Below are 19,487 nucleotides of genomic sequence, written 5' to 3'. Positions count from 1 at the left end.
AAGTAGGCCAGTTTGACTAAAACTGGCAAGCTCATTTCATTCTGTCTTCCTAAGCCAATCAACAAGTGTTGAAGCAGAAGGTCTTCCTTACAAGGATGGCGGGCCTTCTACCATCAAGGACATTTACTATATTAAAAACTGCTTCAACATATGTTCTGGATCTGATTTCATCTTTGTATCCTATACCACCTGAAACATAGCCAATAATTAATAAATATCTGTTGAATTGAATCACGTTAAATTGGAAAGAATCAACTGTTTAAAAAGGAACCAAAAGAGTTTGCGGTAAATACAAATCAACCATCATTAATAAGCTGAATTAATAAGCATAGCATTGTACTAGACAAGCCTGGATGCCGTACATCAAACATATCATCTTATATATAACAGGCAATATTACACTGGATTTAGAATCAGAGGACTTGAAGCCTAATTCTGAGACTTATTGCTACTCAGGTGATTTTGGGCATGTCCCTTTAACTGTGTCAGTTCCTCATATGTAAATAAGGCATTAGCCTAGATTAGCCATAAGGTCTTATTCAACCTTCAATCACTAATTCTGCAACATTTTTCCTACTTATCCCTCAAGCTTTATACAGCAGGCTCAATATCAGAGTTTTTTAGCCCATTTTGATCCCAGAACATAGACACAGATAAAGGAGTTCCCAGTGTAAACCCTCAAGCAGAGGGCAGCCTTTATTTTATCTCTCCAGAGAGAAAAGAAAACTCAAGGGTTAGAAGAGTCCATAAATAATCGATACAATTCTCTTCCCTCTCCTATAAACCCCACCTTCCCCCCCAAGGAGCTAGATAATTATCCAGACCCATAGTGCCACCCTGTGGTTTGGACTTGTCTCAGAAGAGAAACAACATTTGGGCTAAGGAGAAGGCAAACCCAAGACATGCAAACTTTGGGATTCATGCCATTGCCCAATGGTTTACACTCCTCAAAAAAGAAAATGAACTTGGGATTGTAAGAGAAGCAACTCCCTTTCCTATGGATAGATACCCACAATAGTCAAAGGTGAATTGAGTCTTCCCTTCAATATCATAGCTTCAGGGCCATGTATGTGCAAAGTCCCCTTCTCTCTAAGACTTATGAACTGCTGTCTCTTCTCTCTTGGGAAGACTGGGTTCAAGAGGTTTAAAATGTAAAGATCTACACTTGTGTAACAATGCAGCATAAGCCAAGAAATCCCTTCCTATATTTTCCTAAAAAACTCCTCTAGAAAGCTAGACTTCAAAAACTTCTATGCCACTGGCCCTGGAGTCAAGAAGACCTGAATAAAAGAACTTGAATTCAAATTCAAACTCAGACACTTAACACTTATTAGCTGTGTGACCGAGTCCAAGCCACTTAACCCTAGCTGCCTCAAAACAAAATTTCTACCCCTTTACAACATGGTTCCCTTCTTCATAGTTGTAATCTCTTGGACGTAGAAGTTATGTTCTCCAGGAACATCTCGGGGTTTCTCCACTAAGGACGCATCACTCAAAGGCCAACACCATCTCTTGCTGCAATGTCTTGGGACACATTGAGTAACAGATATATTCCTAGGAGTTCACTTCAGGAAGGTAGAGACTGATAGCAAGATTTTCAGTTTGACAATACTGGAGACTGAGAACAGAGTCAGACCCAGTGTCTTATATTATACTGTGAAGATTAAGTATAAAATAACCATCATGATAAATATATTTTTAAATGTTATTTCTCAAGTAGAAAAAACTGAAACTCAAGGGCAAACCCAATTTGGAATATAATTTCATTTGCATTATTTTCTTTTTTTTGAAAAGCTTTTTATTTTCAAAATATATGCAAAGATAGTTTTTGACATTCAACCTTGCAAAACTTCTGTGTTCCAAATTTTGCTCCCTCCCTTCTCCCCACTTCTCTCTCCTAGACAGCAAGTAATCCAATATATGTTAAATATGTATAATTCTTTTATATATATATTTCTATATTTATCATGCTGCACAAGAAAAAAATCAGATCAAAAAAGGGGAAAAATGAGAAAGAAAAAAAAGAAAGCAAACAACAAACAAAAGTTGAAAATACTATATTATGAGCCACATTGAATCTTTTTCTGGATGTAGATGACTTTCTCCATCACAAATCTATTAGAATTGCCTTGTATCACCTCAATGCTGAAAAGAGCCACATCCACATGATAAAATGTTTAAAATGGAAAGAAAGACAGCTCTAAACCTCAATACCCACCCCCTGCCAGATTTGGAGAGAGTGGACTGAGTTCAAATCTTGATTCAGCCACTGATACCTGCAGAACACTAGGAAAATTACAACCTGTATGGGCTTTCCATTTCTTTATAAGTAAAATGAGGAGACTGAGAAAAGTTTCCTAAATGACTAATTATCAGAATAATGAAAATTAACACAATTCTGAAAAAACAATTCATACCCATCAAGCTGTTGTTTTTAATCTGAGGATTATTGAAGATGACCAATGACCTCAGAAGGATGTAGTTTTAGCTTGTAAGTGAACTGAAGTGAGGGAGAGCTGTGCAAAATCATCAGCCTCATTCTTCTCATCAGAGTCCAAAGATAAGACATAGATCAAGATGACTGGTGATGGCCCCAGATGCACTGGGAGACCTTGGTCTTTCTAATGTTTCCCCAAGATTCAAGTTTGTCTGAGGCAACACCCATTCAGTAAAGACCAGATAAGATTCTGCACAACATACATTGTATCTAGGAAATACTGACATATTTAACATGTATAGGATTGCTTGCCATCTGGGGTAGGGGGTGGAGGGAAGGAGGGGAAAAGTGGGAAGAGAAGTGAGTGCAAGGGATAGGTAAAAAATTACCCAGGCATGGGTTCTGTCAATAAAAAGTTATAATGATTAAAAAATAATAAAGAAAGAAAGAGAGAAAAAGAAAAAAAAAAGACTAGATAAGAACTGAAGTAAAAGATGACCTATTTTGCCTTCATAAAAGAATAAATCTCAGAGTTTCTAGTCAGAACAGAAACGATAATAACAGGGTAAATATCTAACAACAGGCTCTGGGTGGATAAAGTATTCATGACACACTTTCAAATTTAATCGGTATTGTCAACATTTTCCCCATCACTTTCTTAAATCTAGACAATCAACAAACTAAAAAGCAAGTACTGATTTGTTGAGTTTGGTGATTTCTTAGGTGTAACTATTTATAAATGAAAATTTAATAAATGGGACGATTGAAACTGGTTCCAGCAGCCTCTGCCTTAGTCTACTGGAGAAGGAAATGGCAAACCATTCCAGGATCTTTGCCAAGAAAATCCTATGCACCTATGGTCCACAGCACCACAAAGAGTAAGACACAACCCATGACAACAACATGAACAATCACCTCCCCTCTACAACATACCTATAAACAGTCAAGTTGCTTCTACTTAAAGACCGATGAGAAAGAGCTCTTGTTTCTGAGACAACTCGTTCATTTTTAGTGGATCTAAGTATTAGTGAGTTTTTCCTAACCTCAAGGCCAAATTTGCTTCTTTATAACCTGCTCTTGGAGTCCAACAGACAACTTTTATTACTCCTATTTTAAGATGGTATAGAGGTAGCAAATATCTGAGTGGGGGTTTAAATTCAATACCAAGATCAACATTACCATAATGCTGATGAGTAAAATACTACAGGGTTTGTAGATACATCTTTCAATCCCTTATGATCCCCCTCATAGTCCCTTATTTCTTGATTTTGATAACTTTTCAAAAAAAGAAATGGTAATTTGTTCAAAAAATATGGGAAATAGATCCCTGACAATCTCAGAAGTCAACTTGTTTTAATGAAAGAATTAAAGGTCCTTTCTGAAACAAAAGTTTCCATTAATTCCATTCATAATCCTTTTGACTAAAGAGGACTATAAAAGCTGTTTGTTTATTTTTTTTTCTTCTGGCAAATGGATATCATTCTTCCTAAACACTCAGTACATAGAAATTCCCCAAACATATATCTCTTTAAACTAATGCATTTTCCACATTACAATTAGACTTCTGTTAGGACTGCCACTAACAGCCATCTTGAAGCTCAAATCCTTCAACTGAATCAACAGTGCTTTAGTTCTTTTTATTTTAAGATTTTTGGTGGTATATGGGAAAGAAGGGTTGAAGGTTTTCCTGTACAAGTTCTTCAATGAGGATCATAAAGAAATTATCAAATCAAATATTTACATTACTGATGACTTGTACTCATTCACAAAATCAAAAATGAAAGCAATTGCTAGTCACTTCAAAGGATTTGTTAAAAGAAAAATAGTTTCACTGACAGTGATAGTTTGACCCTTTTGTGGCAGTAAAATCAAATGGTAACTCATTAGCTGTTTTAAAGGAGCCTCCCATCAATAAAAACAATTAAAGTCATATTCCATTCAATAAAAAATTGATAATGTGCCAGGTGTTGGACATACAAATTAATAAATCCACAAGCACATACAAAGCACTGTCATCACAGTGAAGAAAGTCAGCCAGCCTCAGTCAGAAAGATGTGGGATCAAATACGACCTCTAAAATACACACACACACACACACACACACACACACACACACACACACATTTTTTAAGTATTTAGGTGGTACAGTATATACTGTGTGGTGAGTGCTGATCTTGGAATCATGTTCATGAGTTCAAATCTGGTCTTGAACACTTAAGTAGCTGTGTGACCTTGACAAGTCACTTTACCCTGTTTACCTTAGTTTTATCTGTAAAAATGAGCTACAAAAGGAAATGACAAACTACTCCAGAATCTTTGCCAAGAAAACCCCAAGTGAAGTAAAAAAAAGTCAGATATAACTAAGCACAACAAAAAATATATGTGTGTATATATGTATATAATATTAAAATGCATTAATTTATTATACCATATGCTAATAATTATTACTTATTTTATATATATATATAATATATATATGTATAATATATATATATATATATATATATATATACCCAAAATAAATGAGGTAAATTCTTTCTTTCTCTTTCTGAGGTCAAGATCCTATAATTACACAGCATTCCATTTTTTGGTGTTCTTTCCATTTACACTGTGGAAATCATTGTGAATATTTTGTTGGTTTGACTTTTTGCTTTTCATCAGTTTCGAGGCTAACTCTCTACCTACTACTACACTCTGCCATGATATAAATATTTCCCACTTTAAAAAATCATTTTGCACTTATTAAGGGTTATTTCTTCTGACAAAATATAAGATTACTGAAGTCAAAAGTAATTTGGTTTTTATATTTGTATTGCCAGTACCTAGTAGTAGCTGGCACATAATATAGGTGATTAATAAATGCTGCCTCAAAGGCCATGGTAAAGAGGATTAATATGAAATAAGTCAGAGGTTTACAGTACAGGATTTAGAGCCAAAAGAAACATAAGGTGTGTGTGTGTGTGTGTGTTGTGTGTGTGTGTGTGTGTGTGTATATATATATATATATATATATATATATATATATATATATATATATATATATATATATATATAATTTAACTCTCTTCCCACCCTCATTTTGTAGATTAGAAAACCAGGGACTTAAGAGATTAAATAACTTGCTCAATATTACAAATATCATTACTAAGACTGGATTTGAAGCCATCTCCTCTAATTCATCTATTGCTCTTTTTACTTCAAACTCAACATATCCAATATGGATTCACCCTTTTTGCCTCTAAACTTGCCCAATCCCTGAGTTTCCTATTTCTTATCAAGGTACCACTGCATCCTCTTCAATCATCCAGGTCACAACCCAAGAATCATTTTCAAGTCTTCCCTTTTCTCTCTTTAACAACCCACGGAGAGAGTCATCAGGCTGCCAAGTCCCATCAGTTTCTCGCTACAATCTCAGTCCTGTTCTCTCCACTGGCACAGATCAATATAATTCAAGTTTTAATGAACTCCTGCCTGAAGTACTCCAACAGCTTCCCAGGCTCCCTCCTTTCAGCACGAGTCCCACCTCAATCATCCTCCACAGAACTCCCCAAACAACATATTCCTAATGTACAAGATTAACCAGGTCATTTCCCCCGTCAAAGCTTTCAGTGGCTTTGGACTGCCTCTGAGATAAAATACAGATTCCTCGGCCTGGCATTTAAGGCCTTACACAATCTGGCTTCAATCTACCTTTCCAGCCTTATTTCACAAGAGCTCTGCAGTGCAGTCAAACAGACAAGGAACTGTTCTCCAAACCGAACATGTCATCTCCTGTCTGTGGATTCACTCAAGTCTTAGAATGCCCAGAATGGGAGCTCTTTCCCTCTATTCTCTTGTTTCTTTCTCTATTCCTTTCTCCTCTCTGCCTTCTGTCTTCCTCTGTTGGTCTCTTTTGTCTCTGTCTCTCTTCTGTCTCTATCTCTTTCTCTCTTTGTCCCTGTCTTTTTGTCTCTCTTCCCTGTCTCTCTCTGTTCTGTCTCCTTGTCTTTCTCTTCTCTGTCTCTCTCTTCCCCTACCTCCTTTCTCCTCATCTGTCTCCCTCCCCCTCCTCTACCTATTTTTCAGAATCCTTATCTTCCTTCAGGGCTCTTTTCAGATGCCACCTCCACTGTGAAGCCTGCCCAGAACTCCTCCATGTTTCTCCTCAATTCACCTTACATTTACTTAGCTATGTAAAGGTAGAATCTAATTAGTAGAAAGAAACTATGCTCCCTGAAGGAAGAGGAAATAAGCATTTATTTAAAAACTCCTTTTGCCAGACACTGAGCTAAGGGCTTTGCAATTTATTATCTCATTTATTATTTATTTTTCATTTTAATTATCATTAACATTTATGTTATTTATTGCCTCACTTGATCCTCATAACAACTCTGGAAAGGGAGGTGCTATTATTATCCCTTTTTGCAGATGAGGCAGATCTCTAGAAGTTATGTTCCTTGCTCAAAGTCACATAGCTAAATAAGTGTCTGAATATCATACACATAAACAATTAGATGATACAATGATCAATTCTGATGGATGTGACTCTTTTCGACTGTGAGGTGATTCAGGCCACTTCCAATGGTCTTGTGATGAAGAGAGCCATCTGCACTCAGAGAGTGGATTCTAGGGACTGAGTATGGATCACGTTGTTGTATTTTCACTTTTTTGTTGTAGTTTACTTGCATTTTGTTTTCTTTCTCATTTTTTCCCCCTTTTTGATCTGATTTAATTTTTTGTACAGCATGACAATTGTGGAAATATGTATAGAAGAATTGTATATGTTTAACATATATTGCCTTTAAGAGAGGGGATGGGAGAAAGGAGGAAAAAATAATATGGGACACAAGGTTTTGCAAGGGTGAATGTTAACAGTTATTTATGTATGTTTTGAAAATAAAAAAAACTTTTTTTTTTCTCCTGAGGCAATTGAGATTAAGTGACTTGCCCAGGGTCACACAGCTAGGAATTGTTATGTATTTGAGACACATTTGAACTCAGATCCTCCTGACTTCAGGGGCTGATGCTCTATCCACTGCACCACCTAGCTGCCCAGATTTTTTTTTTTTTTAAGAAAAAGCTTTAATTAAAAAATTAAAAACAAAAGCAAAAAAAAAAATACCATAGATAGATAGATAGATAAGTATCTAAGCTTGGATTTGAATTCAGTTCTTCCTAACTCCAGGACTAGCACTGTATCTACTGCACCCCCATCTATCTGAAAGAAGGATTACTATTCTTTTATTTGTTTTCCTATAGTCTAGCAGGATGCCTTGAACATAGTGAGTAGTTAAACATTTGGTGAAGTCTAAATACATGAAGAAGCATAATATCTGTAAATAATTAATTTAACAGTGGGTTCATTTCTATCGTGGGTTTACAGGTACCATTCCTTATAAAATGAGGAATTAGGAATCATCTGAGTGTCAGGTTGCTTTCTGCAAACATCTTCAACCCAGAAACCTCAGAAAAGAGCCATTAAGCCTCAAATACAGAAAAACTCAACTAAAACCACAAGATAAGCAGATGGAAATAATTTGTAAGACAGAAGTGCCACACAAGGTAAAAACCTCACAAAACAATGCAACTGTACTATTTCCATCTCCCACCTAGCATTCCCACCCTCCAAACCAAGCAGCATGGTGGGCTTGGCCAGTGCCAGAAACCTCACAGATTTAGGGGGATCCCTTTCTGGTATTCCCACAGCAGTAACAAGCTGGATGCTACCACGTCCCACAGGAGGAAGCAGATACCAAATCCGCCGATCCATGCGAAAATTTAAAAAGAGAGCAACTAAATTAAAATAATAAATAAATAATAAAATAATAATAAAAACTCTTTGGGAGGAAAGATCATGTCCAATAGAATTGGTAACCCAGATGGCACCAGTTCCTTCCCCTTAGTGTTTCCTCTAGGCAGAAACCTAGCTCAGATCCTCAGGATGGAGGAGGCATTAAATGGTAAAGTAAGAAACCAAAAACTCCCTGCAGTTTGGTTTCCAATCTCATTCACCTGAAACTGTTCCCTCCAATGCCATAATGACCTCTTAATTGTCACTCCTCAGAGCCTCTTCTCAGTCCTTCCTGACTTCTTGGCCATCTTTGCCACTATGAATAACCTTCTTCTTGAGACTTTCTTCTCTCTAAGTTTTCCTGGTTCTCCTCCTGCCTGTCTGATCTCTTCTTTTTCAGTCTCCTTTGCTGGATCTTCCTCCTGTATAAGTACAACCTTTATCAGATTGCTTGCCATCTTGGGGAGGGGGAAGGGAGAAAAATGTAGAGCTCAAAATCTTATAAAAGTGAATATTGATTCTAGAGAGCAATTTGGAATTTTTCCCAAAGAGCTATAAAATTGTGCATACCCTTTGATCCAGCAGTGTCACTACTAGGTCTGTATTCCAAGGAGATCAAAAAAGAAGGAAAAGGACCCATTTATGCCAAAAAAAAAAAACCCTACTTGTATGCAAATATTGATAGTGGTTCTTTTTGCAGTGACAAAGAATAGGAAAATGAGTGGATGCCCATCACTTGGGAAATGACTGAATAAGATATAGTTTATGAAAGTAATGGATTATCGTTCTATAAGAAATGATGAACAGGTCCATATCAGAAAAGTCTGGAAAGACTTCCATGAACTGATGCTGAGTAAAACAAGCAGAACCAGAAAAACATTGTACACAGCAATAGCAAGATGATCAACTATGACAGACTTAGCTCTTCTCAGCAATTCAGTGATCCAAGCAATTCCAATAAATTTTGGATGGAAAATGCCATCTCATCCAGAGAGAACTATGGAGACTGAATGCAGACCAAAATATACTATTTTCACCTATTTTTTTCATGGTTTTTCCCTTTTGTTCTGATTTTTCTCTCCATCGTGATTCATATGGAAATATGTAAAAAAAAAATGAATTTACATATATAACCTAAAAAAGTAGAATTTAAAATTAAAAAGAAAAGTGAATGTTGAAAAATTGTCTTTACATGTAATTGGAAAAAACAAAATATTATTAGATAGAAAAAATAACGCACAGGTCTGATTTCTCTCTGTCTTTGTCTACATTTCAATGGCTCTGTAATAACCTCTATTTGGTGTTTAAAGTCTTTCATTATATGGTCTCTTTCTACTTTCTAATCTTACACTTTACTACCTTCCTCATATTCTATACAAGCCTCCCAGCTGTTCATTGTATAAGATATTCCATCTCCCTCTTGTTGGAACATTTTTATAGAATGTTCCCTCACCCTCACCCTAGATTGTCTTCCTCTTTATCACTGTCTTTTGGCCTCCCATGATTTCCTTAAAGTACTAGCTAGAGTACTGTCCTTGATATTGGTATCTTCCTTTTAAGATGATCTCCAATTAATCCAATTAAACTTATCTTGTAGGTCTACTTCTTTTTTTCCCTTCTTACAAAAAATTCTCAGTGCCTACTACATAGCAGGCTCTTAATAAAAGCTTGTTGACATGAATTGACTTAAATGTCCTACATTTAGCACACTTGTAGGCTTAATAAAAACTTGTCATTTGATTGCTTGATTATTCTAATAAAAAATCTTACAGAGACAGCAAAGTGGTCATGGCTCATTAGTCAAAGATATTTTGTTTGCTGTATTTTTTTCCAGTAATAATAATGCCTAATATTTTTTCTCCACTCTTAGCACTCACTCCTCTTTCAGATACTTTAAGGATATATTTTTCAATACCCTTCATACAGACCTCAGTATGCATATTAATCTAGTCCAAATTTAATTTCCATCTTTTTCTTTGCTTTCTCATGCAGGGGATATTAAGAGTCCAAATATGGTTCTAATATGATTCATGGAGAAAGTAATTTTTTATAAAAAATTATTATTAAGACTTTTTCATTTTTTGTCTTAGAGATGACCTGGATTAATTGGGGTCTCCTGTCAAGTTGTCAATTAACTATTACCTTCCACTTTTTTTGAGGCAACACTACTCATAATCTTCTATGCTTCCTTATTCACAGTATTTTACCACTGAGTTTATATTTTAAATTATCCTTGCCCTTGGTTGGTAACTCTCTGCTTAACAAGGAGACCCAAACTTTTGCTAATTAACATAGTTTCTGGGCTTTTCTATTCTCCTTACTATAAGATTTAATTTATGTAAACTAAATTTCCTTATGAAATAGTGAAAATCTGTCAATGACTTTTCATTTATTCATTTCCCCATTCTTCAGTAACAAATCACTTATTTAAATAGGTCAGGTTGGAGATAAATCATTTGCATAATACCATAGTTTATCATTTTTATTCTTCCTTCTAAATTAACATTTTTCTTCTTTTCTCTTTACTATATATGTCTTTACTATATGGTTATATCTTCCACAATTTTCCGCATTCCAGTTTTAATATATTGCAAGTAAGCATAAGAAATTAAATGGGAATTTGGGGGGAAGTTTTGTGAAAGCCAGAGATGACACTGGCCAGCAGAAAACACAAAAAAAGCTGAGAAACTGAGAAATGTATAAGACACATGTAGAGTATTGTGTAATCACAACACATTTATTTTTTTAACACCATAATAATTCAGACTTTTCTGATACAAAGGGCAGGGTCAAAAACTTTTACAGGAATTCTCTAGATCTCAGGGCTCACTCCTAACATCTTGTTCTTCCCCTAAAACGTGGAAGGAATAACTGTACAGATAGCTGACCCAGAAATTAATTCATTAGTAATCAATAATTTTGGTCATGATCCTTCTTGAAGAAATCACATATGCATATATATATATATATATATATATATATATATATATATATATACACACACACATACACATATACACATATATACATGGAAGAGGCTTCTGTATGTAGTCAGTCTCTAAGCCTCTGGTTTCTTGTATCACATGATACAAGATCAAAGAATCTCTTGTTTCTTATTCCTTAACCATGCTTTCACAACATATTTTTATCATTCTTCCCTATGCCCACACAAGTATACTAAGTACAAAAGCATGAGTTGATTTAATTTTTAAAGTCTTATATAGTTTTTCCTAAAATTTCTCTCTTTCATCACATATTGATGTCCCAGCTGAAATTATCTTTGTGGTGATCCCTTTGAAAAAGTGTATAATGATCACTGTGTTATGTATGAGATAACCAAGTGTTCCAGAAAATATTTCTTGTTGCATTTGGATGTATGATAAAACCAACTCTCCTTTCCAAGAGGAAGTAAGCCACCCTTTCATTTAGCTACAGATTCTCCACAAAGTCTTCCTCTCAAGGGCTTCATTACATCAAGCATTTGGCCTTGGGGTTCTCAATCAAACATAGGAACATTTAGGAGTGTCATTTCTATGTGTCAGGCACCAAGATAAGCTCTGAAGATACAAAAGAATAAGTAAAGCTTACATTCTAAGGAAAGAGATAATTACTATATAAATAACTATAAGAGACATATAAAGTAGATATATGGTAACCTTACAGATGAAAACACTGGAGGTTGGGGATGGGGCCAGCAAAGGCCTCTTGCAGAAAGTGGCATTTGAATTGTTTTTTGAAGAAAATCAGAGAAGGGAGGTAAAAAAAAAAAAAAAAAAAAAAGAAGAGAGATAAAGGAAGAATTACAGTCATGGGAAAATGCAAAGGCACAGAAATGGTGGATGGAGAACTATATATAAGGAACATCAAGTAAGCTACTATGAATGAACTGTATGCAAGAAGGGGATAAAGATTCAAGAAGACCAAACAAAGTTAAGGAAAGGACCGAGTTGTAAAGTGCCTAAGAGGCCAAATAAGATCTATATTTCATCTTAGAGGTAGCATGACACATTCAGGGAAAGTGAAATGGCTAACCTGATCTTTAGAAAATCTCTATGGTAGCCTGATCAGAGAGAATGAGGACAGATTTAAAGCAGCAATCAATTAGGAGGCTACTGCAATAGCCTTCAAAGAAAAAAATTTCAAGTTTGGTCCTGGCAACAGATTTGGTCTGCTTTCCAAGGACCAGTCTGGCTAAGTACCCAGCAACTCATCCCCAATCAGACTGGTCACTTAGTGAAGAATTCTTTGAACATGGAAACTCATGAAATAAAACAAAATAAACAAAAAAGAAAAGAAAAGAAAAAGAAGTCTGCATTTCTGCAGTAATGCAGTAGCAGAGAAGGGGACAATAGTTGTTAAAAATTACACTGGTTTTAGATGGCTTATAAACATTAACTTCTCTGTTAAGTCCCAGATGTGACAATATTCTCTATGGCAGGCATTTCCCAACCTGTCACCCCCGCTCTGACATCTTCCCACTGGACTTTCAGAGACTGTGTTATGGAAATCCTGTCCTGCTACTGGGCTATGCTGATTGGTAACTCCTCATTATTTAGCTGGGCAAAGACCCGGATAAAACCCTCTAGTCATTTTCTAACTCAGCTACAAGATCTGGGAACTGTAATCTAACTAACCCTACCATGGTTTCTGGAAGGAAAAGGTAACCTAACTGCCCAGTTATTCTACTCACTTTGTCCCTGTGCTTTCCCAGATTAAAATGCCTTTCCTTGCAATCATTCACTTGTGGTCTCCTCTATTAGAATGTAAGCTTCTTGAGAACAGTGACGGTTTTCCTTCTATATTCATTCAATCACAGCACTCTTAATAATCGGGCCACCCTACTGCCTGTTGGCCACTGAGTGGTTTTCCCCATCATTGCTGTGGTACCCAGTATCGTTCCCCAGCCCCCACCTGTCTATGTCCCTGTCTGGCCCTCCTCCCCCTTCTTCCTCTGAGGTCAGGCCCCCCACGTGGCTGGCCACCAGACAATGTTGTCCCTTCTCAGTCCCTGGCCCCCACATGTCCTTGAATGGTGTGCCGGCCTCCCTTCCTGCCTTTCTCCCTCCCTTTCCCACATCCAGGGCAAATTCGAATTACATAAGGAATCCATTTACATAGAGGTCCAGTCTACTTGTGTGAAGCAAGATTCATCTGGGCCTGGTGTCTTGAATTCATAAAATCCAGCTGGGGCTATCTTACGATATCCTTACTTATATAATGTAATAGGTTTGAAGTTTAATATTTTTCTCCTTACCATATTTACCTACATATATTCTGATTAGACCATTAACAGGTGTTCAAATTAATAGGAGGAGGATATTGTCCAGAAGGATGCTTGGGGCAAAGGAAGTAACAGGGAACTAAGAGTTTGTCATAAATAATCAAAAAAGTAGAAAATAAGAACTTTCTTTACATTATGATGAGTCTTTTTGCCCAGTTCCCTCCATCTGTCTAATATAATCACAGGAAGTCAGAGCAGAAGGGAAATAGAAGACAATCTTGTCATTATATAGATCTTTCTTAAAATGTCATTTTTCTCAGGTATTTGACTTTTTTTCTGGGTGTTTTATCTCAATCATTTTGTTAAATTGGTTTATAGTTTTATTGTCAAAAACCTTTCTTCCAAGCCCAAGCATGTAAACACTAAAACTTATACTTCTGTATGCCACATGATTTCCTGGGCCGTAATTTAGAGAACTTAAGTGAGAAAAACTACAATAACTTTACCTGATAATCCAGGAAAACACAGTTTTTCCAACAGAAATTACACTTTATCAAGGATCAATTATGAATCCCAAACTGAAATTATTATTGGTTGAATAAGTTGAATGCTAGACATCTCCTTAAGTTTATTTGATCACGACCATTCCATATTACACACCTGCTCAGCTCCATTAAATTCTCAGCATAAGCAATTTTAAAAAACTGGAGGAAATGAGAAGAGGAAGATATCACAACAGCAAAACAAACCCAAAACGCCAAAGCTGGCTCTGCTCCCAGTCACTGACCAAGGCCAGCAGCCACTCTGGGTCCTGTTCTTAAATCCGACCTTGGCATCAACTCAAACCCAAAACTATAGTCAGACACAGTTTTAGAATTTAAAAGAGAAAAAAACTGAGGGTCAAAAGGAAGTAAAGAGGTAAAGGAAGAAGGTAAAAAATGGTAAAGAAATAATAAAGGATCCTCCAGAGATTTTCCAGATGATTCCAGGAAGGCTTTGAAAAGACAAAATCCAAAATTACTGGCTTTACATAAAATAAATTCAATAAGCATTACTCCATCCCTTTTACCAGTTAACTTCCATATCTAGATCCCCTGTCTAAAATGCATTCCCTCCTGACTTCAGCTCCCAGAATTCCTAGAATTCCTTCAAGCCTCAGGACAGGTAACATCTGAAATTATCTTGTATTTATTTATCTGTACCTGTTCAATCCCCCAGTCAGAATTCAAACTCCCTGAGGCCAGATTCTGATATGTCCTTGTATCCCTATCACCTAGCACAATGATTTAATAGATGCTTAATGAATTATTATTAAATTAAATTGAATCTTTACAACAAAAAACAAGAATCCACCATCATTCAGTCCAGAGGATGGTAGAACTGTGAAACTCTACCCTTCTGTTTTCCCTCCCCTCTCCCAACACAATATTTTATTGGAACAGCAATATTCCAAGAGCTGGAATATAAACACCCAAATAAAATATGTGTATTTCTAAGACCAAAGACTATATATTCAACTTTTAGTTACTTTCTCATTGCTCACAGTTTGAAAAATTTTCTATATCATATTAGTAAAATGATAGATTAAACTCCAATTTTACACTGCCGGTATATGGACTGACTTTGTCAACATAAAGTCATTACTTTTTGTTTTTATTTATTTTATTAGCAGAAACAAGAACTCCGGTTTCAAATTATTGTTATTTGCCCTATGTATTTTTAGTCTATTCAGTTAGAATGATTCTGTAAATCTTATTTAGGGAACATATTTTAAGCCTGCTGCAACTCAAAATAAATGTAATAAAAATTTTTAAATATTAACATTCCATATAAACTACTTGATAAATTTCATAAGTTTGAAGAAAAATGCTTTTTTGACAAATATAAAAGTGTGTGGTCAATGTTTTGCCAACAGTTTCTTGATAAAGAAATTTAATTAATTTCTCACTGCCACTTTTGCCATTTACAAAGTCAGCAGGTTTTTCTTGATTATGACTACCTAAATTTCACACCCACAGATTTTTTGGGGGGGATTAAGGAAAAAAACCACACTGATCAACTGACATGTAAATCTGGGTTTGAGTCAATTTGTTAATATGGTTAATTCAGTTAGAACTTGAAATAGGAAAAATGATTGTTTTCCTGACCAAAGATGAAGGAAGCACTCTTTCATACTTTCAAGAAAAAGTTATATTTCCACGATACACACAGTCAACCCTATAAATTCCCAACATACAAATAGGCATTCTTTTCCCAGCATGTCCTCCTCTAGAAAATGAAGTTCTACTAAAAAAAAAAAAAAAAAATTAGCAAGACAAAATGTCTGACCATTTTCTGAATGAGTTTTCTTCATTTTTATGGGCAAAATGAGAAATCACCACAAAGTGGCAGTGGGGATGAATCTTGGAGAAGCAAAGGGTTTCAAAGGTTATGTCCGGCATTTTCTTATAGGCTCAAGAGAGTAGAGTTTTAACTGGTGACCCAGAACACTCTCCAAATCAGGTTATACAACAGGCTGTCTCCATCTTTCCTCCACTGAGATTTCTTTAAAAAAAAAAAAATTCGGAAGTCATATCTGCTGAGTACGAAATCAAAGATGTTAGCCCCTGGCAATTAAAATAATTTAAATGAAATAATATACTACCTAACTCACAAATTGCTGTGAGGAGCAGGTTATCAACAAACTTTTTGAAAAGATCTTGTTACAGCAAAATGTTTATTCTTTTTAAAAATGCTCACTTTTATTTTTTCCAAAGTTAACAGTTTCCATCAAGAATAAACTAAACATTAAAGCCAAACTCCTTTGCTTCTTCATTGGTTCTAAATAAAAATATCTTTCTCTAGAACACAAGCTTCTCTGCTTAGCTCTGGGAGATACCTAGTTCCACGTTACTTTTCCGGAATTATAACGTTATTCCCTTTCAGGCAGTCTTTGCTCCAAGCCAAATTACCCATCTCCCACCTCCGTGCCTTTGTACACGAGGTCTATCCCCTATGGCTGAAATGCGCTATCTCCGCCGGAGAATTCCTCTTTACCTTCAAAGTTTTACTTTAAATGCCACCTCCTACACTCCGCCTAATCTGAAGCCCAGAGCTGCTACAGTGGCGCCCCCCGCCTCCCATCACAGGCAGCCCACCTAGATCCCAGCAGTCAATACATCTTCCCCCCCTCCCCATTACTTTGTTTTTATATTGCAAATATTTTATATTTTCTTTTTTGCCTCCAAGGTCCTCCACAGAACGTGAACTGCACGAGTGTGCTCGGCTTGTTTTCAATCCTGGCGCCCCCAGAGCCTAGCCGGGTGCCGGCACACAGTAGGCCCTCAACCTAGGCTTGTGGAAGAATTGATTAAATCCTGAATTAGTATTCCGCGGAGGGCGGGGAGGAGGTGAGGAAAGAGCTCGGCCGATCTCAAAGGGTTAGAGAAAAGTGAGTCACTGTTATTGTTACATAAACTGCAGCCGGATCCCCAGAAGCTGGCCACCTGAGGCTCCCGTCCCTCCAAAGCGCGACCCCAGGCCAGAGAGGGAAATGTCACTGCCCTCTTTCTACCCAAGCCCACGCGCGATTCGCCCGAGGAACAGAGACGCGTTTGCTAGAACCCTGAATGCCCCCAGCCCCGGTAGCCAAAGCACGTTAGCCCGGCAGGAGCGCGAGGCGCGGGGCAAAGTGGCGTGCCTGGAAATGAGCAGCGCCGCCCGGGCCGCCCCCCCTGAGGGGCAGCGGCGCCTCCCGGCTGGGCGCGAGCAGCGAGCTCTGAGGGGATCGCGGGCGAGGGGCGGCGACCCCCCGGCTCCTCCTCGCCCCGCGCGCCGACCCCTACCCCAACTCCTGGAACTGCTGCTCCTCTTCACCGGAGTACCCCCCCGACCCCCCCAGTAGAGGCCTACGGATTCCTCCCGGTCCCAAGACCATCCCTCCCCTCTAAAAGCTGTGGCTAGGGGTAGGGAAAAAGTGAATGAAAGCCCCAAGAGAGTAGCAGCCGCGCCGGCCGCCCGTCCCGAGGTGTCCACGCTGCGCTGCGCTGCGCAGGCTGGGCCCGCGCGGTGAGCCGGGGCGCACTGCTGCTCCCGGGGTCCCCGGCCGGGGAGGGGGGCCGTCCCTGGGCCGGGGCCCCCTGCGGCGCCTCCGCTCACCCCTCGGCCGCCTGACTTAAGAAAAAACCGACCCAACTCAGCACCCCACTTACTTTTCCCCACCTCTCTTTTGCGCTCCCCTCGCTTGCCCGGGAAGAAACGAAAGTTGTCACTCGCGTCCGTCTCCCGGGGGCTCTTCCCCTTCCGAGGAGCAGCCACCGCCGCCGCCGCCAACGCTGGCCCGGCTTCTCTCCTCCTCCTCCCCTCTTCCTCCTCCTCCTCCTCCTCTTCTCTCTATTATCTTCTCCTTCTCCGAAGCTTAGCGATGGGAGGGTTAGGAGAGGAAATTTGCAACTCTTCTTCTCCCACCCCCAACCTGCCTTGAGTTAAAAAAAAAAAAAGTCTAAAAGGATGAAAAACTTCGGGAGGAAAAGACACTTGAGGAGAAAGTGAAAGGGGGAGAAAGATGAATAATAATAGTTTTTTCTCTAAAATAATTAAATCTCCCTCCCCCCCAAAAAAGCAGGGATACACAGAAGTGGGGGAAAAGGCAGGGGGGAGGGGGAGGGTTGGGGGAAAAGAGAAAGAGTCGCTGGTCAGGAAACTTCAAGCTAGGATGAGGTCATTGGTTTAAAAATAAAGCGATGGCGTCATTTGAAACCAATCCCAGTGAATGAACTCAGCAGAGCCCCGGGGAAAGGAGGAGACAGGCGGAGGAAGAGAGCGAAGTGGGAGAGTCGGGAGCCAGGCTTGGAGACAGCAGCTCCAGCTCCTCCATCCCAGTGACCCGAACCCGGCTTTTATTAGGTCTAATGTTCCATGCTTAATAGTAGAACAGTGTTTCTTCTGCTCTCTGTCATCTGTGCAAGGCATAGAATTACGTTCTCCCTCCTTGCATTCGGCTGATTCACAAGTAGGTTCCGAAGCGGCAGCTGGGAGGAGCCTGGCTGCACAATGAGGCGCTATTCAAATAAGTCGCTCCTCACTCCTTCCTTCTTTCTCCCTCTAGTTCCCGCCTCTTTCTTTTTTTTTTTCCCCTTCCCTCCTCCCTCTCTTCCTCTCTCCTTCATTCCCTTTCTCCTTTCCTTCTTTCTATCCTGGTGCTTTTCTTGTCTCCTGTGCTTTCCTTTCCCTCCCTGCTCTTTTCCCATAATAGATCTTTATAGGATGGCTGTTCAACAAATTTCTCCTTACCTTATGCTCAAAACCATTCTCGTTTTCCTAGGATGTTTTCAGTTGATTCATTAACGAAAAGGAAGCTTAAGAAAACTCGTACATTTGGTAGCCAAATCTTATTTTTTTTAAATCTCTAAATCCAAAATGTAAAATCCTCCCCCCCCAATACAAACAAAACCCTCATACCAACAACACACAAACATGTTACTGTTTCCTGTTCGAATTTTCTTACATGAGGACAAACCTGGACAAACTTCTCAAACCACTACTATTTGTAATGTAAACCCCCAAGCCAAGATTTCCCAAGTCACTGTGCTTTATGGAGGAAAGGTAAATAATATATTTTAAATTATTATAATTCATTAATTATACACCTGACAAGGTGGGTACTTTTTAAATTTAACCAGTGATTTACAGTTTTTCTGGACCTACAACATGAGTCCTCTGTATTCACAAACTCCCAAAAAGTGTGATGTAGCATACTTTTTAAAAAATTAGAATAAATAAAAATGATTTTGTATTGACTTTTTATTGTTTTTACAATTCTATGATGATACTTGGGTAACTAGAGGCACGCTGGAATGGCACAGACCCAGGACTGAGAATCACTCAATCAGATAATCAGTGCTTTATTTCAATGTACTTTGACCAAGAACTGCTTTTACTTAGGAGTATTCACATGGATATCAAATAACAAAGATGTGATTAATGCCTGAAAAGCACACTGCGAGTGGAAATGCTCTGTGAGCCAGATTCTCTCTGTGCATTTAAAGTAATCCCGAAGAGTAAATTAGGCACTTACTGCA

The 19,487-nt window shown here is 38.2% G+C and overlaps 1 protein-coding gene across 1 annotated transcript in view; it reads right to left on the bottom strand.

Moving 5' to 3' along the window:
* Positions 1-18,963, bottom strand: part of DUSP16 (dual specificity phosphatase 16) — a 101,637-nt gene extending 82,674 nt beyond the window's left edge. Inside the window, exon 1 of the mRNA XM_052000099.1 lies at positions 17,619-18,963. The gene's annotated coding sequence lies outside the window, so the exon portion shown is untranslated. The remainder of the gene's footprint in view (positions 1-17,618) is intronic.
* Between the last annotated feature and the right edge of the window lie 524 nt (positions 18,964-19,487).

The sequence above is a fragment of the Antechinus flavipes genome, chromosome 5, assembly GCF_016432865.1.
Source record: "Antechinus flavipes isolate AdamAnt ecotype Samford, QLD, Australia chromosome 5, AdamAnt_v2, whole genome shotgun sequence".
Classification (NCBI taxonomy): Eukaryota; Metazoa; Chordata; class Mammalia; order Dasyuromorphia; family Dasyuridae; genus Antechinus; species Antechinus flavipes.
This window is presented reverse-complemented; position numbering and strand designations above follow the sequence as displayed.